At 34.9% G+C, this 26,739-nt stretch overlaps 2 non-coding genes across 2 annotated transcripts; one reads left to right on the top strand and one right to left on the bottom strand.

Moving 5' to 3' along the window:
• Positions 1-11,819: 11,819 nt before the first annotated feature.
• LOC124892817 lies at positions 11,820-11,926 on the bottom strand. Its single transcript, XR_007050437.1, has one exon. It is a non-coding gene; the product is annotated as a small nucleolar RNA R71 (small nucleolar RNA).
• Positions 11,927-26,407: 14,481 nt separating this feature from the next.
• Positions 26,408-26,514, top strand: LOC124892816. The gene has a single exon (XR_007050436.1). It is a non-coding gene; the product is annotated as a small nucleolar RNA R71 (small nucleolar RNA).
• The last annotated feature ends 225 nt before the right edge of the window (positions 26,515-26,739 follow it).

Raw genomic sequence — 26,739 nt, 5'->3', positions numbered from 1 at the left:
ACCAATTGGGAAAGTTCTGGATTTAACACACAACGGGAACTAGGTAGTATCTCACACACACATGGTAGAAAGATATATCACAAGCTACTACCCATTCGATTCATGCAATTGTTTAGCAATGGTTACCATGTCACTGGTACTAATGCCATAACAAGATGCACAGTGGTCACACATAAATGGATATCACATAGTTATAAAATAGACCATTGAAGAGGTGTTCAAAAATGAATAAAAACATATTAACTGCCTAAGGTACTTGTCTTTCTCCTAGTCAACTACAACATATTACAACAAATCATAATATGCCTAAACATGTTGGCTCTACTAGGAACAAGTCTACGAGGAAAAGAGGCACGACAACAAAACCCCAAGAGGACATCAATACCCATAAGTAGCCCCACCCTCAACTTAAAATCATGTAATGTCCCCAATAGGTAAAACCAAAAAAAGAGATTTAGAAACATACCTGTGGCACCTTGGGTGCGAAGATCTGATATCAATTACATAATATGAATACAAATAACAAAATACCTTGGGTTGCCTCCCAAGTATCGCCTTATTCAATGTCGGGGCACGACTAGGTTATCTTGACTACTCAGAATTCATCAAGATACCTTACAAGTACTTAATCCTTTGTCCCTTCACTTAGACAGTTTGAATCGTCGGCCCACCTTTCGATCTTTACATCTTTTAGGTATGTTGGGAAAATATGAGGGCATGATAAGGAAAGTTCTATCACGCCACTTCGAAGACTTAAACCGCTTGCCCAATTTTGCATCGAACTTTTGTATGGGCTCATTCGACAACAGTGAGAATCTTAAAAAGCCACTAAATAGACATTGATCTTTAAGTTTCTTGGCCTTCAAGATTGGGGTTGTATTATACCTTTTCGGCAAGACAAACTCCAAAATGTAGGATTTTTTCTCCTTATTTCCAAAATTCATCATTTGCTTGGGTGATTCGACTTTCATCACATCCACCAAGCATAATGTTGAAAAGTGATTCGAGTGAGGTCTTCTCCATAATTTCGGAGTTGCATCCTTCTTGACCTCTTCACCCTAAATTGGGCCAGTGTCTTTATAAGAGATTGGCTTGGTTTCTTTTTTTGCCTTTAGTATCATTTTCTCAATCTTAGCATCATTTTTCATGGTTGGTTTGATTGGTTGGGAAATTACCAAGAGTTGCTAATCATTAAGATCAACATCAATATAGGGTTCTTGCTTCTCATCTTCCACAGATAAGATATCATCTTAAAATAATATAGAAGAATGCTTTGAATGATTGATCTCTATATCTATCTCTTTAGGAATGGTTGGCTTCATGTCTTGACTCATATCACATATGATATCATATGTTTCTTTCTGGATATCCAACATTCGTTGAAATATAGCTTCAATACTACTCTTATCGGTGCTTCATTCTTTTTTTTCTTAACCATAAGACCTATCAAACTTAGAAGAAAAACTAAAATTTGGGTTAGCACAGTAGGGGGTTGGGGCATTTGGGAAATCACTCCAATTTTCATATTGACCACCACATAAGGAACAATAATACTCCCGGTAAGATAGAGATGGTACACACATATCTCTCCGGGGAGCATATCAATAATCTTGCCAAAAGTGAGGTCCATCATAATATGGACATCGATGATCAAGATAATATTTCCAACAACCATGCTCATGTTTATTCCACGATGCCATAGTAATAAGTAAACTAACATAAAAATCTACCTAACACAAGAAATAAAAGAAAACTAAAAACAAATATTTACAAGTTAGAATTCAAACAAGTAGGCTAAATTTTTTAACAAACTCAATATGTCAAACTGTTCCCCGACAAAGGCGCCATTTTTTATAATGCTCAACTTACACGTCAATTTAGTGTAAGGTGGTCGTCGTCAATATATTTACCCAACTTTGGATTCAGGGTCGAATCCCCATGGAACAATGTGAGTGGTGATTAAACTAATCTAAAACTATAGTTACAAGTTGAATGAAAATAAATGTTGTGAAAAGATAAAATGGACGGTTTTATCTATCAAACAATAATTAAAGTTTTGACTTACTTCAGAGCTCAAAACTAAAATTTCATGGGTCAAATTAGTAATAAAGAGGAACTAGGGTTGTGTTACTATGTTTATTAATCCCCATGAAATAATAACTACAGTATTAGGTTCTCATGACTTGTGGGAAACACCAAATTATTAGTTTCGACAGTCCATCTTAGTGTTTCTCAACCTTTCTAGATGTTGAACTCCATAGTTCTATCAAACATAGGAAGTCATTTAATTCATACTAATTTTATCTCAAGTTGATCAATCTTGTTACAACATTATTCTTTAGATGAGAGCTTAACCTTCCCAAATCCGTGTTGATAATTTGCTATCTTTAGTTTATTTCTCAGTTCGAGTAAATCAACATAAGGTGGGATTTATTGTTTGCAACCAATAAATAACAATAATAATAAAGGAATTATCAAGATGTCTCCACAATCACTCAAACCTTAACCAACTATTAAATCAATGGGGGAATAATCATAGATCCCACAACCCTAGTTGTGAGTTTTAGTTCCACATGAGAAAGAAAGAGATAACAACAATTATAATCATCATTCAAAGTAATTAAACTTACAAAAGATGAAGTCTGAATTTGATTCTCTCCTAAGTTTAAGAGAAAATTCCCACAACCAAATCAAAGAGTTAAAAATTAAATTCTAAGTTTTGAGCCCCCAAAGAGAGGTGAACTTTTTTTTGAATAAGTTCCAGCCATTTCAAGATGATCAAGATGCTGAATGGAAACCCTAGAACTTTTCATTAAATACTTCAACCTAATTATGGAAAAAAAATCACATATCATGGCTTTTTTCTCAGATATATGACGTTGTGGGTGATGACTTATCAGGAATCTGACGACTTATCAGGAGTTTTATTAGCTCCTCTTCACTTTTGACAATATCTGCCTTAGGTTGACAATGAGATATCACGGCTTATCAGAACTTTGATGACTTATCACAGATGTCATCACATCTTTACTTTAATTTCTCAAGTGCTGCCCAAGCCTAACAATAAGCCTGATGGCTTATCACAACTCTGACGACCTATCCCAGATGTCATTATGCATTCCAGCTAAAGTCCATTCTCTGTCTAACGCTGACGGTACTTCTGATAACTTATCACAAGGATGGCGACTTATTAGATAAGTCGTCAGCCATACTTCTATCTCTACTTACTCAGAAATCAACTCTTTTACCTCCGTTGTTGTTGGTTCTCTTGCATCTTGACTATTACTGCAATATCAAAAAGTAAACAATTAAAAACAATAAAAGTTTCTTAAGATTTTGCAATTATTCTTAGTTAAAAGCCTCAAATATGTTAGCATTTGCTCACACATCAGCGTCCATAAGAAGTTTAGAGTTTCACGTAGGGAAGAATCAACAAGCATTATCTACAAGGACACAAAGTGGTTTGCCAGATGATACAAAAACCCCAAAGCAGTTTATAGAAATCACCTTGTGCATCAATAAAGAGCTTCAAGGAGAATCTCCCAAGGCAACAAAGAAGGATGATGCAGATTTGATTCCCCAACAGATTTCTACAAAAGCTACTAAAAAATCAAGGATGTCTGAGTACTTGAAAGAGAAAGTTGTTGATGCACCAAAAATGAAGAAGATGCCGCCACTACCCTTCCCTCAGAGACAAATAAAAGCAAAGGAGGATGTTATGTTCAAATTGTTTTTTGACACATTCAAAGATTTTCACATTAAGTTACCTCTTTTAGATATTTTTTGCAGAGTATGCCCAAGTATTCAAAGTACTTAAGGCATGTGGTGGCAAAAAAGGTGAAATTGCAGGACGTGGGAGAAATAACACTTTCTAAGGAGTGTAGTACGGTAATGACACAAAAAATCCTCAAGAAATTAAAAGATTAGGGGAAGTTTGATATCCTTATTATAATTGGGAGAAAATTTATCCATGCATTGAGTGACTTAGGGCTATGCATTGATGTGATACCCCTATCATAGTTTAAAACATTGGGCTTGGGAGAGCCGAGGTTGACCACTGTGGTTTTGCAACTGGCGGGTGGGTTATTTCCATATCTGGAAGGAATAATTGAGGACGTTCTCATAAAGGTTGATAAATACATTATACCTACTAACTATTTTTTTATTGAGTTTTTGGCAGACAAATAGGTACCAATCATCTTGGGGCGTCCATTCTTAGCAACTAGAGGAGCTTTAATTGATGTTAGAGAAGGCATGCTCAAAATGAGGGTTGATGATAAAGAGCTCATATTTAATGTTTACAAAGCACCCAATGTAACATCCCAAATTAAAGGTTTATATATGATCAATGGTATTAAAGGGATAAGTGTGGGGTGGTTAGTCCATAAAAAACCACTTTAGCTTACTTGATTGAGTGGCCCAAGTTGAATCCACTATTTTCCTATATGATGAAAGGTTGTAGTGAAGAGAAATATTGACCTTGAGAGTGAAAACTCAAAAGGTCAAGAACAAACAAAAAATGGCTCCTAAAAGAGAGAAAAAGGAAGAAGGGATATGGTTAAATTGAGTTGGGTTGTGCCGCCACACTAAATTAGGCGCTGCTTGGGAGGCAACCCAAGTTAAAGAAGGTATGTTTTCTTGTCAATTTTTAGTATTTATTTCATGTAGTTTTTGTTTTTGATTGAGTAACAGGTTAATGGAAAGTCTGAGTACCATATACTTGAGCTAATGAGCATGACAAAGATTAAGTGTGGGGTCCCACATATCTCTTTCTTATGTAAAGATACTACTAGATAGGCCTAGAGGCCTAAGGGAGTATTTCTATCTCTTTTTAATTTCACTTTGGGGACAAAATAGATTTTTAAGTGTGGGGTGGGAGAAATTCCTAAATTTTAGGTCAATTTAAATTTTTTATGTGAGATATTCTTGTTAGTTCTATTTTTTTATTACATGGTGCAAGTATTTTGTATGGTAAAAGCATGTTGAATGAGTGAATTTCTACTTTTGAAACTTTTAGGCTTATTTTTATGATTCTTGTAATTTTTGGCTTAAATTTGACTTCATGCTATTGTTTGGTTGAGAGTATATGACGGTCCTATTGAATTGAGCATGTGCCATGTGCATATGAGACTTTTGTATATATCTTGTTGCATGTGATGTCTAGAACTTGCCCGGTGTGTAAGTAAAGCGAAAGAAAGTGTGTGGGTTTAGGAGATAATTTAGGAATTTGTTTGATAACCTTGTTTTATACCTTTAATTTGACCTACCCTTTGTGCATTATCCTAGTTATCCCCATTGAGCCTTTAGCCTTTTCTTTGGTAGCCACAAAAGTAGCCTAATCCCTTTTTTGATAGACAATAATTTGATCCAAAAAGCTCCTAAGTGCTTTAATGAAAAAATTGAATTGGTAAAGAGTTTTAGAAATTGAAGAAGAAAAAGGTTAAATTGATGCCCCAAGGTAATAGTTATTGTTTTTAATGTTTGATGTGTGGTGGTTGGGAGTGATATAAATATTGTAAGAAATATTCCCATGATTGTAAAAAATGAGAAATATTGAATCTTGAAGGAATAAACAATACTCCCACCATGTGTTTGTGAAAATGCTTAAAAGAAATCGGGAAAAAATAAAGGTGATGGGTGGATGGAAAAAGTGTAATTTGATTGTTGAATATTGGTTTTAGATGTATAATGTAGTGTATTAAAGTACTTAGAGAGTTTAGTCACTATTCTCAAATAGTTTATTCCTGTCCCTTAGCCTACATTACGACTCGAAAAAGACCTAATTGATCCTAAGTTTATTATTCAAGTATTAGTGGAGCACTACACTAAGGGAAAGCCTATGGTTTATTATGCATAACTTGCTAATTCTTTGTGAGAGTGAGCATAACTTGATTTATATATCCATTGTGATAATTTGCATTATTGTGAGTGATTATGGGTAACTCTCTTGTGGTGAGAGGCACATGTTGATGAATATGGGTGATTCTTTTGATGTCTTTGATTGAACAATTAGCATGATTTTTCCAATTGTGGAGTTCATTCTTGAGGCTAGGATGTTTAGGAAGTAGGATTCTTGAGCTTTCAATTGTGTATAACGTGCTTAGTGTAGTAAGCTTGCATTTCGTGTAGTAAATATAGTGCTAACTTGAATTCCTTGCATGTTGTAGAAGTATGGAGTCTCTTCAGTTCATGCTGTTTATAGTTAAGAGTTGTTCAAGGTCGAACAAGGCTTTAAGTATGGGGTGGTGATGTTGGGTGTATTTAGGCACTCTAGCGCTACTATTCTAACCTATTTAGCCTTGTTTTGAAGATTATTCACGTGATTATTGGGTTGATAATGAGATAAATGAGAATTTATGTGTCCAAGTAAGTTTTCAAAATGTTTAATGATAGTTTCACAAAAGTTTTAATTCAAATTGATCAATTAGAAGTCAACTGGGAAAACTAGTGTAACTAGCTTGAGCTAGGCATTTTTCTAGTCTATTGTGTTGGGTTATAATGTGTCTTACTGAGTTTTTATTTTGTATTTATATGTGAAACAACTAAGCTATAATTTTCAAGGGTCAATTGGATCAAGAAAAGAGTCAAAACAATGAGTTAAAGCTCAATGTGAATTTAGCCTATGCTTATCTCGTGTTTGTTGTTCATCGTTGAGGATATTGTGTTGTTTTGAGCTCAAAATTGTTGTTTTTAATGCAATAGGATGCTTTTTTAATGTTTTAAGATTATATATTAAGGATATATAAGCTTCAAATCGAGTGGAAACATCTAAAAAAAGCTCAGTAATGACCACGGAATCACAAGACACAAGCTGGATGCAATTTGGACCCCTGGAAAGTATTTAGCGCGTGTGATTTGTGTATTTTGCCAATGGATAATTGATGCATATTATTAAATTCATAAGGGTACCAAAATGGTAAAATACCATGTTGTGGATCTATTTCAATTCACAATTGTCCAAAAACACTGGTTTAACGCGATAGCATTACTTCGCGTTAAGGACCAAAATTAGGAGAAAAGTGCCCAGTCGTGCCCAGTGATGCAATTTGACACTATGGCGCAATGTGTTGAACACCAAAATAGGGATAATTTTTATAATAATGACGTGGAATCCTAATCCCAGTAGGGTTATGACTTATATACTATAAATATAACGTCTTAAAACACGTTTTGCCAATCTTGGAACCCTTAGATCACTTGGAACAACATTGGAAGCTACCACAACTTCTTTTTAGTATTTTATTTCTTTAATTTATCCTTATTTTATGGTTTTAATCATTCCTACAATTAATTGGATGTTGATTATGGCTATGAGTTGCTAAAAACTCCCTTCCGGGGTTGAAGCCAAGAACTTGAGTACGATTGTAATGAATTAATTTTGTTTAGTTTTCTTATCATTATTGGTTGTTTATTTATTCTTATTTTAACTATTTTAAGGATTCAATACCTTTAGAATTCATAAATTTTTAACCTTGTGAACTCGGGAGAGGTAATTGGGAAATAGAACATGGGAATAAACAAAGTTTTGGTTTTTATTCATTTATAAAATAAAGAATTGAAGTTAGCATCTAGGATAGGGATGTACTTAAGATCCTTACTTTATTCAAACGTAGGATGATAGATTTAATACACTTAATTATATTATTACATCCCCGCTCAATGGTATTGTTGTAATGTCCAAATTACGTAAACGTGTCCAGAGACTATGATCTTGCAACTAACCCTACGAATTAACAACCAAGATAAGAAAGCTGATGAATGAAATTCAATAACATAGTATGATATTTCACGGTGATTCAACCTTGGGTTTTCTCCAATTCATTGTTCCAATACATTTATTTATGCATTATTTACTTTAATTCCATGTTAAAATTTTCAAAACTCTCTTTTTGGTTACTCTTGCCCCAGTTGAATCCACTATTTTCCAATATTATGAAAGGTTGTAGTGAAGAGAGATATTGACCTTGAGAGTGAAAACTCAAAAGGTCAAGAACAAATGAAAAATGACTCCTAAAAGAGAGTAAAAGAAAGAAGGAATATGGTTAAATTGAGTTGGGTTGTGCCGCCACACTAAGTTAGGCGCTGCTTGAGAGGCAACCCAAGTTAAAGAAGGTATGTTTTCTTGTAAATTTTTAGTATTTATTTTACGTAGTTTTTGTTTTTGGTTGAGTCACAAGTTAATGGGAAGGCTGAGTACCATATACTTGAGCTAATGAGCATGACAAAGATTGAGTGTGGGGTCCCACATATCTCTTTAATATGTAAAGATACTACTAGATAGGCCTAGAGGCCTAAGGAAGTATTTCTATCTCTTTTTAATTTCACTTTGGTGACAAAATAGATTTTTAAGTGTGGGGTGGGGGAAATTCCCAAATTTTAGGTCAATTTAAATTTTTTATGTGAGATATTCTTGTTGGTGCTATTTTTTTATTACATGGTGCAAGTATTTTGTATGGTAAAAGCATGTTGAATGAGTGAATTTCTGCTTTTGAGACTTTTAGGCTTATTTTTATGACTCTTGTACTTTTTGGCTTAAATTTGACTTCATGCTATTGTTTGGTTGAGAGTATATGATGATCCTATTGAGTTGAGCATGTGCCATGTGCATGTGAGAATTTTGTATATTTCTTGTTGCATGTGATGTCTAGAACTTGCCTGGTGTGTAAGTAAAGCAAAAGAAAGTGCGTGGGTTTAGGAGATAATTTAGGAATTTCTTTGATAGCCTTGTTTTATACCTTTTATTTGACCTACCCTTTGTGCATTATCTCAGTTATCCCCATTGAGCCTTTAGCCTTTTCTTTGGTAGCCACAAAAGTAGCCTAATCCCTTTTTTGATAGACAATAATTTGATCCAAAATTATCCTAAGTGCTATAATGAAAAAATTGAATTGGTAAAGAGTTTTAGAAATTGAAGAAGAAAAAGGTTAAATTGATGCCCCAAGGTAATAGTTATTGTTTTTTATGTTTGATGTGTGGTAGTTGGGAGTGATATAAATAGTGTTAGAAATATTCCCATGATTGTAAAAAATGAGAAAGATTGAATCTTGAAGGAATAAACAATACTCCCACCATGTGTTTGTGAAAATTCTTAAAAGAGATGGGGAAAAAATAAAGGTGATGGGTGGATGGAAAAAGTGTAATTTGATTGTTGAATATTTGTTTTAAATGTATAATGTAGTATAGTAAAGTACTTAGAGAGGTTAGTCACTATTCTCAAATAGTTTCTTCCTGTCCCTTAGCCTATATTACAACTCGAAAAAGACCTAATTGATCCAAAGTTTATCATTCAAGTATTAGTGGAGCACTACACTAAGGGAAAGCCTATGGTTTATTATGCGTAACTTGCTAATTCTTTGTGAGAGTGGGCATAACTTGATTTATATGTCCATTGTGATAATTTGCATTATTGTGAGTGATTATGGGTAACTCTCTTGTGGTGAGAGGCACATGTTGATGAATATGGGTGATTGTTTTGATATCTTTGATTGAACAATTAGCATGATTTTTCCAATTGTGGAGTTCATTCTTGAGGCTAGGATGTTTAGGAAGTAGGATTTTTGAGCTTTCAATTGCGTATAACATGCTTAGTGTAGTACGCTTGCATTTTGTGTAGTAAATATAGTGCTAACTTGAATTCCTTGCATGTTGTAGAAGTGTGGAGTCTCTTCAGCTCATGCTGTTTATAGTTAAGAGTTGTTCAAGGTCGAACAAGGCTTTAAGTGTGGGGTGGTGATGTTGGGTGTATTTAGGCACTCTAGCGCTACTATTCTAACCTATTTAGCCTTGTTTTGAAGATTATTCATGTGATTATTGGGTTGATAATGAGATAAATGAGAATTTATGAGTCCAAGTAAGTTTTCACAATGTTTAATGATAGTTTCACAAGAGTTTTAATTCAAATTGATCAATTAGAAGTCAATTGGGAAAACTAGTGTAACTAGCTTGAGCTAGGTATTTTTCTAGTCTATTGTGTTGGGTTATAATGTGTTTTAATAAGTTTTTATTTTGTATTTATATGTGAAACAACTAAGCTATAATTTTCAAGGGTCAATTGGATCAAGAAAAGAGTCAAAACATTGAGTTAAAGCTCAATGTGAATTTAGCCTATGCTTATCTCGTGTTTGTAGTTCATCGTTGAGGATGTTGTTTTGTTTTGAGCTCAAAATTGTTGTTTTTAATGCAATTGGATGCTTTTTTAATGTTTTAATATTATATATTAAGGATATACAATCTTCAAATCGAGTGGAAACAACTAAAAAAGGCTCAGAAATGATCATGGAATCACAAGACACAAGCTAGATGCAATTTGGACCCCTGGAAAGTATTTAGCGCGAGTGATTTTTGTATTTGTCCAATGGATAATTGATGAATATTATTAAATTCATAAGGGTCCCAAAATGGTAAAATACCATGTTGTAGATCCATTTCAATTCGCAATTGTCCAAAAACACTGGTTCAACGCGATAACATTGCTTCGCGTTAAGGACCAAAATCCGGAGAAAAGTGCCCAGTCGTGCCTAGTGATGCCATTTGACACTATGGCGCGATGTGGTGACCACCAAAATAGGGATAATTTTTATAATAATGACGTGGAAACCTAATCCAAGTTGGGTAATGACTTATATACTATAAATATAACATCTTAAAACACGTTTTGCCAATCTTGGAACCCTTAGATCACTTGGAACAACATTGGAAGCTACCACAACTTCTTTTTAGTTTTTTATTTCTTTAATTTATCCTTATTTTATGGTTTTAATCATTCCTACAATTAATTGGATGTTGATTATGGCTATGAGTTGCTAAAAACTCCCTTTCCGGGGTTGAAGCCAAGAACTTGAGTACGATTGTAATGAATTAATTTTGTTTAGTTTTCTTATCATTATTGGTTGTTTATTTATTCTTATTTTAACTATTTTAAGGATTCAATACCTTTAGAATTCATAAATTTTTAACCTTGTGAACTCGGGAGAGGTAATTGGGAAATAGAACATGGGAATAAACAAAGTTTTGGTTTTTATTCATTTATAAAATAAAGAATTAAAGTTAGCACCTAGGACAGGGATGTACTTAGGATCCTTACTTGATTCAAACGTAGGATGATAGATTTAATACATCTAATTATATTATTACATCCCTGCTCAATGGTGTTGTTCTAATGTCCAAATTACGTAAACGTGTCGAGAGACTATGATCTTGTAACTAACCCTACGAATTAACAACCAAGATAAGCAAGCTAATGAATGAAATTCAATAATATAGTATGATATTTCAAGGTGATTCAACCTTGGGTTTTCTCCTATTCATTGTTCCAATACTTTTATTTATGCATTATTTACTTTAATTCCATGTTAAAATTTTTGAAACTCTCTTTTTCGTTACGCTTGCCCCAGTTGAATCTAAATTATGAAGAAGAATACAATAGTTGTTAGATCAAGTCTCTGTGTGATCTATACCTGGATTTATGATAAGACCACGTACACTTGCGTGTGTGCTTTGGCGCTATCAATTCGCAAGCCAGAGCCAGGTGGTCAATTTTAATTTAAGCAAAGTATAGTGAAATTGTTGAATTCATCTAGCAATTTTCTAGATTGTCACATGAAGACCCACAGTAGCACATACAGACCTTCTTGGAAATTAGCGATACCTAAATTACTATAGAGGTGTCTACTGATTATGACAGATTGACTGTCTTCCCTTTTTCTTTAATTAGGGTAGTAAAAAGGTGGTTACATGCTGAACTACCACTCTCCATCACTTCTTGGGACGATCTGGATCAGAAATTCCTTATTATATTCTTTCCATTAGAGAAGATGACACGGTTAAGAAATGAGATTCTGAGTTTTAGGCTGAAAGAAGGAGCGAATCTTTACCAAGTCTGGTAAAGATTTAAAGGTATGATCAGGATTTGTCCTCATCACTATCAATTAAATGACATACTGGTTCACACATTCATAGAGGGTCTTAAGCCAAACACCAAGATTCTCTTAGATTCAGTAGCAGGTGGGCAAGCTCTTGACAAAACATATAATGAATTGTAAACACTCCTGAATTGGATTTCATAAGGGAATCCTGAATGGAATGCTGACTCAAGGAGTGCTCCTAAGAAGATTGCAGGTGTATTAGAGGTAGATCAGTTCACTACTTTATCAGCTCAACTTGCTGCACTTCAGAATAAGATAACTAATCAGTTTAGTAGTATAAAGTTACGTGTTACACAGCCAGCAACAACAGCTAATGCGGATCAACAAGTAAATGCATAGTGTGAGATTTGCAAAAGCAGTGAACATGTAGCAGGTGCTTGTGAGGTTAATCAAGTTTCTGTAAATTATGTGGGGAATACTAATCACCAAGGATACAAAATTATGGCAAAACTTATAATCTTCATTGGACAAATCATCCCAATTTCTCATGCAGTGGAAATCAAGCACACGACAACAACAAGTTCAAAATAATCAGGCCAAAACTCAAATGAGAAATTTAAAGGAGATGATGAAGCAATTTCTAGATTCTCACGCATAGTTAGCAGCTGATATGGAGAATCAATAGTTGATTACAAAGAATTTGGATCAATAAATTGGTCAGATTGCGGGAGCATGAAAACATTAGATTTGAAGAAGGCTTACCTAGTGATACATAGGAAAATCCAAGGAAGGTAAATACAGTCATAATGTGGAGCAGTTTCAATTAAAGGGGGAAAAACCAAAGTAGGATATTCCTATTTCAAGTTATGAAACTAAAGTGGAGAAAAGTAATCTACCTTTACCATTCACTAAAAGGCAGCAGAAGCACCAAGAGAAGAAAAGTTACAAGAATTTTTTAGTCCTTCTAAAGCAGGTTCATGTCGATGTTTCTCTTGTTGATATTCTTCATAGTGTTTTGAAATATGCAAAGTATCTGAAAGACATAATGGCAAACAAGAACCGGTTGACAGAGTATGCTACAATAGCACTTACTGAAGAGTTCATATGAAAGATACAAAACAAATTGCCGATGAAGCTGAAAGATCCAGGTATTTTTACTTTCCAGATCACTTCGGTCAGGCCATTAGTGCTCATGGTATATGTGACTTAGGGGCGACCATAAATATTTTACCCACATATTGGTTCTGAAGGATAGGTCTTGGGAGTCCCAAACCCATTATCATTATTTTGCAGTAGGCTAATAGGTTCCTTTCTAGTCCTGATGGAATTATCAAAGACGTACAGGTGCAAGTGGGATCACTAATTTTTCTAGTAGACATTGTTATTCTAAATTTTAAAGCTGATCCAGTTGTTCCATTTATTTTAGGATGCTCATTCCTAGCAATAAGGCAGCCAGTTATTGATGTAGCTATAAGGAAGATGACTATAAGAGTGCATGAAAAAGTGGAGGTTTTTGATGAATACAAGGCACTACAGTTACCTACTATATATGAAGAATTGTCTTCAATTTCAATTATAGAACTTGCATCCAAACTCCATCTATTATTGACCGATGATCAACTTGAGCGAGTTTTGATGGTTTATGATCTTTATGGTGATATAGAGGTGCCCGAATTGGTTCAAGTTATGGATTTGGTGATTATTGACATAAGAAAGTTTTCTTTTGAGCTGTTAAACTGGCCAATTGTCCTATCTCCTAAGGCTTCTATTGATGAAGCACCAAGATTAGAGCTCAAGTCTCTTCCTCCTCATTTAAAAATATGTATTCCTTGGTGACAATGATACTTTAACTGTGATTTTGTCTGTAGGTTTGTCTGATGTGCAGGTGATAGAAGCATTGGGAATTTTGAAAAGAAGAAAGAAAGTATTTGGATGAAATATTCAGACATCACAGGGATTAATCCAGCTTTTTGTATGAATAATATTTGTGTATAAGAGGGATATAATGCCAGTGTATGGCAGCAATGAAGATTGAATCTAGTTATGAAGGAAGCGGTACGAAAAGAAGTCATTAAGTAGCTTGATGTGGGATTGTCTAACCCATATCTGATAGTAAGTGGGTCAGCCCTATGCAATGCATCCCAAAGAAAGGTGGGATGACTGTGGTGACCAATGAAGATAATGAGCTAATTCCCCCTTGCATGGTAACTTATCGGGGAATATGCATTGATTATCGAAAGCTAAATGACGCCACCTAGAAGGATCAATATCCTATCCCGTTATTGATCAAATGATGGATAGATTGGTAGGGTAGGAATACTATTACTTTCTGGATAGTGACTCAGGGTATAATCAGATCACAATTGCTCTAAAAGATCAGGAAAAAACCATTTTTACCTATCCATATAGTACATATGAATTCAGATGCATTCCTTTTGGCCAGTGCAATGCACCCACAATATTTTTGAGATGCATGATGGAAATTTTTTATGACATGGTTAAAGAATTTGTCGAGGTATTTATGGATGACTTCTCTATTTATGGTAACTCTTTTGATGTGTGCTTGCAGAATCTGGACAGAGTCTTAGCTCATTATGAGGAGACAAACCTTGACCTGAATTAGGAGAAGTGTAAATTTTTCGTCAAGGAACGAACAGTCCTTGGCCATATGGTGTTATGCAGAGGACTTGAAGTGGATAGAGCCAAAATTGAAGTAATTGAAAAGCTACCATATCCTATGACAGTAAAGGAAATGAGAAGTTTTCTGGGGCATGCAGGGTTTTACAAGCAGTTTATCCAAGATTTTTAGAATATTGCAAGTCCTATGTCTAAATTATTAGATAAGGAAGCTAAATTTGTTGTTGGGGCTGAGTGTCAGGAAGCTTCAGAGAGGATGGAGAAGAAACGAACAGAAGCACCCATCTTGATTTTTCCAGATTGGGCGTTACCATATGAGTTATTGTGTGATGCTAGTGATGTGGCTGTTGGAGCAGTTTTCGGGTAGAAAAAAGACAAGGTGTTTCATTCTATTTATTATGAAAGTACAGTCTTAAATGATTCCTAGATGAATTACACAGCCACAGAAAAGGAGATACTAGCGCTCGTCTATGCGTTCGACAAATTTAGATCATACTTGGTGGGCACCGAGGTAATTTTGCACACATACCATGCTGCCATCAAGTATTTTTTTAAATAAAAAATATGCAAATCCATGGTTGATCAGGTAGATTCTATTACTCTGAGAATTTGATCTAGAAGTGTGTGACCAAAAAGAAGCTGAGAATCAAGTGGCAGATCATCTATAAAGGCTAGAGAATCATGATCGAATTGGTGATGATACACTTTGCATCCAGGAAGAGTTTCTAGATGAGAAATTATTTGAGCTTGATGTGTGTGAGTTTCCTTGGTATGTAAACATTGTGAATCTGCTAGTGTATGGGGTTTACCCTCCTGAAGCTACCAATCAACAGAGGAAAAAGCTGTTACATAATTCTCATTCATACATATGGGATAAGCCTTCTGTCTTCAAATAGGGTCCTAATGGGATTGTGCGCAAATGTGTTTCTAAAGATAAATCTAAACAAGTGCGGAAAAAGTGCCATTCATTTTCTTATGGTGACCATCATGGGGTGAACAAATAGCTAGAAAGGTGTTGCAATCAGTTTTTTTTTTTCCAACATTGTTCAAAGATACGGTTGATTTTGTAAGAGGGTGTGATCAGTGTCAGCAATTCGGTACAATATTAAGGCACCATAAGATGCCCCTGAACAATATTCTTGAGGTTGAGGTATTCAATGTTTGAGGGATAGATTTTATGGGTCCATTTCCACCATCTTATGGCAACTTGTATATCCTCGTGGTAGTCGATTACGTATCTAAGTGGGTGGAAGCTGCCGCCTTACCTAAGAATAATGCGAGAGCTGTAATGAAGTTTTCAAAGAAGCATATCTTCTATTATTTTGGCCCACCCAGAGCTATTATCAGTGATGGAGGTACGCATTTTGTTAACTCTTGGTTTAAAAATATGTTAGATAAATATGGTGTTAGGTACAAGGTGGCCACAACGTATCACCCATAATTGTATGGCCAAGTAGAAGTCTCTAGTTGATAAATCAAACATATATTATAGGAGACTTTAAATGTCCAGTGTAAGGATTGGTGTCACGACCCCAATTGGAGTCATGATGGCACCTACCACATCCCACCGGTAGGTAAGCTGATACCGTAACCCAAAGCTATTGCAATGGGTTACTTTGGTAAGAAAGTCCAACATGGACTCTATGTGTGAACATAATAAATAAAAGCAACATTTTACAACTAAGGAAAATCGATATTCTAACACAAATCCCACGCCCTGATAGTATTAATACAAGAGCTTCTAAACTTGACAAGAGGAATTTACAATCTCAAAATATAAAATGCTTAGATAATCTCATACATTTGTCTCAAAAGAAAAAGACAAATAAGTATAGAGGGGAAAGAGGTCAACTCAATCTCCAAGAGCTCACCCTGTCTCCGAATAGTAAACTTGCACAAACTAGCTCAACAACAACAACTAGAACCTGGGTCTGCACCAAAAAGGTACAGAAGTGTAATATGAGTACCAAAACACAGGTACTCTATAGGCATCATCAGCCGACTGAGCTCAATTATAATGTAAAGATATGATAAAGTAAGGCAATAATCTTAAAGTCAAGGGATAGAATCGAACCTCAATCTGCATTGATACCACTATAAAAACATCTATACTACTAAAGCGATAACATGACATACTATATCAATATACTCCATAATCTCTATAATAACTAAATATCATTTCAAAAGCGCAAAGCCATATACACAATAGCAAAGCATCTACTTTCCATAATCACCATCAACCATCTTTAGAACATAAAGCACAACAAATTACCACAATGTTCCATACAGCCGGGAAGCACATGAAAGAGAGAACAACAAAGAACTCGTCACTATGTCCCATATCATCGGAGAGTACACAAAAGAATATCAGCCAATAATACAACAAAGCAAAACAACTCCATCAAATTTACCAAAACCACGAGTTGCACAACCCCACCATGGCTCATTACCGAAATCCACTTCCAAACACCTATACCGTAACTTAACATATAGGAAGAAACATTGTCATGGCATAGACATGTAGTCATCAACTCTATAATTCATTGATAAAAACTGTGAAGTCCATACTATTTAACCATAGTTTCCATAAATCAGTAGATTTCAAGTCTTATGATTACTAGTCATCAAATTAGGGAGAGCTACAAGCCACCCATATTATGGGTTATTAAACTATCATAAGGCCATTCCTTACTAGCATCTTCATGACATGAGTTATCAATTAAGCCATCTCAACCTCACATATTAGAAGATAATTTGACTGACCATTATGCAATACTAGGTCCATCATCACTAAGCATATCACAACCTTAAGGAATAATTTCCACATTCTAATCAAGTAAAGTCCAACTAGTTTATTAGGTTTCTAGCCTCCAAATAGTAATCATATCTTTTAGAAGTAACTAGTTATCACATAAGTCACCTTAATAGGTAAGATTTAATAATATAACCTCTTATTCAAGTCAAGAAGATATATTAGGTTATCCCTTGATTTTATGCAACATTATTCATACCACTAAGTCTTAACACAATATTAGGCATAGATTTCCTCTAGTTATAAATTTAGTATCAAGAGGGACCTCATATTTCAAGCACATAGATGGTTGGACCCATACAACCTAACCTAACAAATATCAATGCATATAAGTAAATTTGCTCCACATGCCGTCATAATGTTCTTACTTTTTCCAAATTTACCAGGTGTCATCACAATATCAGAATATTTCTCTAAATTCACCGGGTATCATCGTAATATCACATATTCCTCTGAATTCACCGAGCATCATCATAATATCAACATATTACTCTGAATTTACCAGGCGTCATCATAATATTACATATTCCTCCAGATTCACTGAACATCATCATCATATCACATATTCCTCCGGGTTTATCGGGCATTATCATAATATCCTATATTTCTCCAAATTCAATGGGAATCATCATAATATCACATATTCCTTCAGATTCACCGAGCATGATCATTATATTAAATATTCCTCTAGGTTCACCAGGCATTATCATAATATCACATATTTCTCTGAATTCACCAAGCATCATCATAATATCAAAAGTTTCGCAATATAACAACATGCATCCTCATGCATAGCCAAACTAATAAATATACATAAAAGTCCACAACATAAAGAAGTAGGGATATAGGATAACACTTCCTATTTTACCTTGCTAATAAACTTTACACATAATATGAGCATCAAGAAGAGCATGAGTATTTACCTAACATACACAATAATCACTTAACAGGGGTATTTAAGTCATGATCATAAGATAATCCAATAATCAAGTGCAACCATCATATCTCCCATATATATATATAGTTTAGACAATTATCTCGTATTTAGGTCGCTAAGAATTTACTTAGTTCAAGCTTAAGGTAGGTAAAGTCCCACTTCTAAATTCCGAGAATGCCAAACATACTAACATAAGTGTAGCTTCTACCCAAAATTAGGCTAAGTCATCTATACCTTACCATAAGGGCTTACCAATCCTTTCTAGGTCTATAGGGAAAGTTTCTTCAAGAATCCTACCTAAATCAACATAACACTAAGTAATTTGAGTCAATCACTCAATTTTAGGGATATAATTGGCCCACAATGATTTAGGGGTTTTGAGTCAAGAAATCATGAAATCAATACCAAATTAAAGGAATTCTTACCTAGATGGAAGCAAGAATCGATTACATAAGTTATTTAAGCTCCAATTCAACCCACAATACATACTTAGAAGGTTTCACACTTCGTTAGGGTTTCTACGTTTAGAGGGAGGACCCAAAATGTCCAAAATTGGTGCAAGATAGCACTTAAATATATTCTAACCAGCTCTTTGATTGTGCATTTATGACCCGCATGTCACCACAGTTACAGTCTTACAGTTGCACCTCTTTCACTGCGATCGTGGCACCTCAGTGCATGCTATGCATGGATGAAGATTGGAACTTGATTCTGAGCTTTGGCCAATGCCTCGGGATGCATTCTAGGTCCGTTTCAAATAAATAAGATAAGAAACCCTATAGTTTTTTATGTTCAGGATACATTTACGAAGTTGGATTTTATATACGAGGCTATTTTACTAAAGTTTTCAATTAGTGGTCCATTTGGACCAACAAAGACTTTAAATTAAGAAAAGGGGTTCTAAAACCCAAGCAAAACATTAGGTAATGAAACTATTTGTCCCCATAAGTCACTAATGACTTAGGATGGGTATGGAGAAGCTCTATTAGAGAAAGCAGGAAAGAATACAGATAATGACCTAAAGGATTATTACAATTTATTAGTAAATCTAGATAACACACTATGGGCTTATAGGATAGTGTATAAGAAACCCATTGGATCTTTTCATATCACTTAGTATATGGGAAAATATGTCACTTACCTATGGAGATTGAGCATCAAACTTATTAGGTGGTTAAGAAATTAAATTTTGATATAAAGGTAGCTGGTGAGAAGAGATTATTGAAGCTGAATGAACTTGATGAGTTTTGTCTCTATGCTTATGAGTATACAAAACTGTACAAAGAGAAGACTAAGAAATGGCATGAAAAGCAGATTCTTAATAGAGTTTTTGAGCCTGGACAACTTATGTTGCTATTTAATTTAAGATTGAAGTCATTTTCTGGTATGTTACATTCTAAATTATCTAGGCCATTTGAGGTGGTGCTAATGACGCTACATGAAGCTGTTGAGTTTTGGAATAAGGAGAAGACAAAAAAATTCATTGTGAATAGACAGTGGGTGAAGTATTATTGTGTGAATCATGGAGATTAGCATAATATGTCCGTCACCTTTGCGGATGAGTAAAATGGAGTTAACTTATGCCACAACATAAAGTAAGGCACTGCGTGGGAGGCAACCCACTTTGTCTTATGTTTTTCTTTGTTTTTGTTTACTGTACAGGGATAAAAGAATTTAAGGTGAAAAGGTGAGAATTTAAATCAGGCATATGTCACGCCAAAGGAAAAAATCAGGTTTGTCATGATGTGTACAAGTGGAGTACCAAAAAATGGTAAGTCCCAGTAAGTTTGAATTTCCCAAATTTCAAATTCTAGAAACTAACCTCGATAACACTATATTATGGTGAAGGAGCAATTCTCAAAGGTGTAATTCCAGCGTCTCACCGCGATAACAACACATCGTGGTAAGGTTAATTTTTTGAAAAAATTTCCATTAATTTCTCAGGTTTAACCCAATTCAACCCAAATTAATTAGCTCCCTCTATAAGTATACCCCAAATCCCTTTTATGGTCTCCCTCTCAACCCAAGTACCGCCCCCATCCCCTTATAATATTTTTTTTAATCTATTTTCTATGATTACAAAAGGTTGAACTTTCATTTTATTTCCCCCATTCAACTCAACTCAGGTAAGTTCTTACAGTCTTAATTTTTCTTTTTCATTGATGGAAATTTCAAAAATCTTTATCAGGCTTTGGTTGAGCTATGCATGTGGAAAAGTCTTAAATCTGTTGATGTATTTTGAGATGTGTGAAAATAGGTGTCTAGTGTGTTTTGCATTGTGAGGCCTTAAGCAATGTATGTGCTTGACTACTCTACCAATGGGTGAACTAGGAAATTTTTAAGATGCTTTGGGGTGAACATTTAATTCTTATCGAATAGGGTAGGGGAATGGATTTATGGTAAATATTGTAGGCACTATATAGAACTTGCTTAGCATAGGGGTTCTACATCAGTAAGAAGGGAAGTATGAGTACCTTCCTTGGCAATAATGCACACCTTTACAAGTGACTAAGTTTTGGGTGCTCCCAACTTGTGATTATGCTATGTGCTTACTAATTTCCCATTTTAAAAGTATGTGAGAATCTACAATAATGCGTGTAAAGTATTAAATCTTCATAATGGGGTATTTCCTGGGATGGTGTATGACGTGCTTTACCTAATGTGAAGAAATATGTCTATACCTTAAGAACATAATTATGGATAAACATTGTTTCACTTGATTTGAGTAGTTGATTATTTAAAGCTTGAGTACAATCATATGTATTTGGTTTAATTTTATTTAGAGGTGCTTTTACACATAAGTTTCAAATATAGAACAAGGGTAAGTCTGAGTACCCTATTCGTATATGTTTGCACTATCGCTAGCAACTACGTGTGGGGTGTCCTTAATACTTGTCCATACTCAGTTGAGGCTAGAACATTAAAGGATTTATGTATTACTAGTTTTTTTCATGTGTTGATTGACATACTATGGATTGTCGCCATGAAAAAGAAAAGGACAAGGCTTGGACCTCTAAGCCATCTAAGAAAAGAAACAAGCAATTTGATAGGGTACCAAGAGCTCTGGTAGTACCTCGTGGTCATGTACAGAGGTTTGGATATAAGGCGGTCACCGAAGCTAGCAAGAAATGGTACTCGATACATCTTTACACCAAGTGTATTTTCAAAGTGTTTATCAATAGTGAAAGCTTGCAGCGTGAGTACCCGAGTATAGTTCGCTAGTTGGAGCAGTTGAATATGATCTTTGTGTTTAACTAGCCTATGGAGTAAAATTTGTACCTCATACGGGAATTTATGCTAACTGGGACCTGAGGGAACCAGACCATAAGGTAAAGATTCGTGGGAATATGGTCACATTTACAACTAAGGACTTGAATGACTTATTAGGTGTTCCTGATGCTGATACAGAGCCATTAAGGCAGCTGATAATTACTCCTTCATATGCCTATCTTTGAAACCTGTTGTATGGAACATGATCTACTGCTAGGTGGACTCAAAAATGAGGCACTGGTCTTCATTCATCTTTTTCTTATGCCCAAATGAATAGGGAGGCTTGTATGTGGGTGAAAATTATCTATCATTTCCTTATTCAAGGCAAACACATGACTAAAGTCACATGTGACAGGGTATGTTTTATTTATACTCTTATGGGTGTTAACATTAACATCAATATAGGTTCTGTGATTTTCTCTATGATGAAAAAATATGCTACCATCACGGGCACTAATACAGCTTTAGAGGATTGCTGAACAATTCTTGAGGAGGTACAGGGTTGAGGAAGAGGACTTAGATTACAAGCCAGTGGCGGATACACATGTGATTGATGTGACCAGAGTTAGAAACTTAGCTGTGCCTCATGTCCTGATTCTTACTTTGCTCGAGCATCAAGCTCTGACTTATGAGATTACAGTAAGGATGTATGGACTACAGATGCTATAGCTGTGGGTCGGTAGAGACCATCTACCAATGAAGATATTCATGTAGTTGAGATGGATTATCCTCTAGGTCACCATGCTAGGACTTTAATATGGATAGGGCCAGCGTTTGTTGAGCCAGTTGATGATGACTTACCTACTGATAAGGAGCGGCAGTTGCGTGATTCATATATAGAGTTAGAGGATAAAGAACATCCTAATATGGGATTTGCAGATTATGATGCAACTAATGAGGTAGATGATAATGCAACTGATGATAACATGGCTGAGGCCTGATCACGGAGTAGTACGACACTACATTATTTGAGCTTATTTGTAAGCACTAGAACATTGCTTTATTTTAATTGTGGGGTGGTGTATCTCATATCTCATTCTCTTTCCTAGCATATTGTTTTATTTTGGTTGGATTTTTTCATTATGTTGGATGTTTTTTTAGTTTTTCTTTTTAGGTTTTGAACTTAGCCATTCAAACTATTTGAAACATTACGGTCTGTAATAGTTAGTATTTAGTAATAATTTGCTTTTTAGTTTAAAGTATTGAGGAAGAGAATTTCCTAGTGTGTTTACAAAGCGGAATAAAGGATGTTGGGTGTAGGTAATGATGTAGGTATTTTGTTGATAGCTGAATTTTTAGACCTTATTTACCTACCATTATTTATATCCTTAGTTAGTCCCGATGAGCCTATAGCTTATTATTTGGTAGCCTCATTTCTAGACTAATCCCTTCTTTTGATTGACCTTAATTTGATGCAAAGCTCCTAAGTGCTTTAATGTAAAATTGATAGAGTAAGGAGTGTGAAAAAAAATATATTAGGAAAAAAAGGTAAAAGTGAAGCCCCAAAGTAATAATTATTGGTGTGTGAGAAATTTATGTGTTGTGGTTGGGAGTGAAAAAGAGAATTTGTGCTTGAAATTGAATCTTGTATTAATAGAAAATACTCCCACTATATTGTATGTTAGTGTGCTTAATGAGATTTGGGTGAAAAAAATAATGTATGAAGGTAGTAAAGGGAAAAGTGAGTTGTTAGAGAATGATCTTAAATTTACAAAGCGATGTATTAAAGTGATTAGGGAGATTAGCCACTATTTCCTAAATAGTTCCTATCCATCCCTTAGCCTACATTGTAACTATGAAGGACTTAGTTGATCCTTCATCCCAATATCCAACTATTAGTGGAGTAGTACACTAAGGGAAAGCTTATGGTTCATTATATATCATGTATGACTTCATTGTAGAGAGCAGGTGATTTGATTTTGATATTCCCACTATGTTGTATGTTGTAATATTGTGAGTGAATATATCAGATTTTTTAACTGTGAGGGTGCATATGGATAACAATCAGGTGACTTATCATGTTTTTAGATTGAGTGATTTGATTAAGTTTGCCGATAAATTTGAAGACCACTATTGAGGTAAAGAGGATTGAAAAGAATTATCCCATGTTCATAGAAGTGAATTGACATGTTTTGAGCTGAAAAATCATTGTTAGAATTGGGAATGCCTAACACAAGCATATTGCCTAGGTTATGATGTTAAGCTTAATTGAGTATGGTGTTGATTGTGATTGTTTGAGGATGAACAAGGTTTTAAGAATGGGGTGGCGATCTTGGGAGTATTTATATGTTCAATTACCATTATTGACCCATATTTGGACTTGTTTAGTAAGGTAAAATGTGCTATTCTTATTATATTTGAGCTTTAATTATGTTCCTAATCTAATGGACATGATTAGTTTATGCATGGATCAAATATGATGGAATTGAAAGTGATTGGACACATGAGTGAGAAGTTAATGAGGAATGGAGAAATAAGGTCAATTTTCTGAAATGAGGATACTAGAACTTAGATTGGGAAGAAGAGAATCGAGCAAGGATGAAAAAGTTGAGACAACAAAAATCTAGTGACTCATGGTGATTGCACCACATCGTGATGGGTGAAAATTCTTTAATTACAACATTTTCTAGTAGTTCATCGCGATTACACTACAATGTAGTAGAGAAGCATTCTCAAGAATTGAATTCCAGTAGCTCATCGCGATAGCACTAAATCGCGGTGAGGGAAATTATCAAAGTGTCACATTCTAGTAGATCACTATGATAAGGCTACATCGCAGAGCTAGTAGCAGTAAGACCAACACCATGTTGCGGTGAGATTTAAAAGCCAAAATAAAGGAACCCAGCTATAAAAGGAACAAATCAAGTCAATTGGAAACACTTTGGAAAGCACAACAACGGCGGGAAAATAGAAAAATCTCTCTTTTAGGGTTCGTAGAACTTCTTTTAACTTCTATTTCAAGAATCCTTCTTGGTATGATTAATTATTTGTCTTTTATCTTGAATTCAACCATGAGTGTCTAAATACCCCTATTTTAGGGTTGAGGCCAAGAACATGATTACTCTTCAAAAACATATTGCATTCAAATGCACATGCAAGTGTACGTGATCGTACAAGTAACATAGTGACTAAGGAAGTCAAATATCGTACTTACAAGGACTATTTAACTAGCAATTCAACCAACTTTAGTTTTAGGAAAGATTGTATTAAGTACTTTAAAGTATCAAGATTATGGTGAAGTTTCTAATAAAAAATATAAATGAATAAGGAATAGCAATTTGCGACAATATCAAAGCAAGCAGAGGTTGTAAACAATAATGATTAGAATTCCAGGGTTGAGGTTCTTCTAACAATCTTACAAATCTCTATGCTTATCGTAGTCTAGTTGATTAGAAGGTTGTTAATTCACAGGATTTATTGTATGAATATGGTCCCTGACCTCTAATCTTTTACCTATATGAACATTGCAACTACATCGTTTAGTGAGAATGCAATACTCCATTTAGAGGCATAAAGCTATCTCTTGTAAGTGAACCAAATAGGGCTTCTAGGAATATCCCTATCCTAGATGCTAATTTCCATTCCCTATTTTATACAAGAATGAGAACCTTGCTCCTTAATTTCTTCATTCTACCCTATGATTGTCCTCCTGGATTCACATAGGAATATAGATTTACTCTAATGGTGACCACTAATCAAAATAGTAAGAACAAGAAATTAAGAACAACCCATATGATAATTGAACACTAAAGTATGGAAAAGAATATCAACTCCTCAGTAAGTGATACCATTTCAATATCCCATTAGCTTTGTCTTATCGATCTCCACACCCTTCAAGTACTTAGCGTACTTAGGCATTCCCTACAAAATACATAACAAAGAAAGGTTAATGTGAAGTTCTCTGAATGTATCAAAGAACTTATTAAGGCATGAATCCTCTTTAGCCTTTTTGATCCTGTGAGGTAATGGTAGTGGTGGTATCTCTGGTGCACACTTCACTGCCTTTGATTTTTGGTACCCAGACTACACCAAATTTTTATATTCTTTGGATGGCACTTACTTCTCATCTACTTGTTATGGGACTAACTCTACTTGTACCTCCTTATTTTTCTTTAGAGGTCTGTCAATCAGGTCTCTACCATTCCTCGAGGTGATTTCCATTACTTGCTTTGGATTTTCTATATCACCTGGCAAATACCCCTGAGGTCTTGTATTTCATGCCTAAGATAATTTGTCTAACTGTGTCACCAAATTTTCTTGAGCCAGTTGCTGATTTTTCATATTTGTAACCATGTGTTCTTGGTTCATCAGGATATTTTTCAATGTCTCTTCTATATAGTCGGACTAGTATTTCATTAAATGCTTTGCTTCTATTAAAACTGCTGAGTCCGAGCTAAATTTTTGCCCCATGAATAATGGGCTGATTCTGCCAATTGCAATTGTAGGTATTCCCATAGTTATGAGTTCCCTTCTGTACATTGGCCTCAAATTTTTTGACTTTGAATTTTCTCCACATAGGTCTGCATAATGTCCACTACTTCAACAAATCTCACACCAAGTCTGAGCCTGTTAAACTGCATTAACTTAGCCCTGAGGTTGATTCACACTTAACTTGCTAAACTATGTCATCATTTAATTCTGAAAGGATGCCAACCGAGGGCTAAGGTTGTGACATTATCCACCTCAATAATACCTAAAAGTTTTTTCATTGAACTTCTATAACTATAACCATGCCAATTAGGATTACCTTATGCAATTCAATTTAGAAGATTATATAGCTTATTGTAAGTTTTCTCCAAAGCTTGACCACCTATAACAAAATCTAGCCAAGTTTTTGTGTTATGGTCAAGAGCTTTAACAAAATTATGAGCTAATACCTCATTGCTCTATTGGTAATGTGGACAATCTTTAAGAAGAGATTTGAATCTCTCCCCTACGTGATAGAGATTCTCATCTGTCTTTTGCTTAAAACTTAGGATCTCACCCCTCAAACTTGCAGTTTTTCTAGATAGAAAGAATCAGATGAGAAACCTTGTTGCCAAGTCATCCTAAGTTATGATAGAGTTTGAAGGTTCATCCTTTAACTATTTCTTCACATTCTCTAATAGTGAGAAGATTGAGCCTCGCATGATCTATTAAGACTCTAGTAGGAATGAAAGTGTCACTGATTTCTGAAAAATTCTATATGTGAACCTGTGGATCTTATTGCGACAAGCCAA

The sequence above is a fragment of the Capsicum annuum genome, unplaced genomic scaffold (genome assembly GCF_002878395.1).
Source record: "Capsicum annuum cultivar UCD-10X-F1 unplaced genomic scaffold, UCD10Xv1.1 ctg5098, whole genome shotgun sequence".
Lineage (NCBI taxonomy): Eukaryota > Viridiplantae > Streptophyta > Magnoliopsida > Solanales > Solanaceae > Capsicum > Capsicum annuum.
The sequence above is the reverse complement of the archived record's forward strand: the minus strand, read 5'-3'. Positions and strand labels throughout refer to the sequence as shown.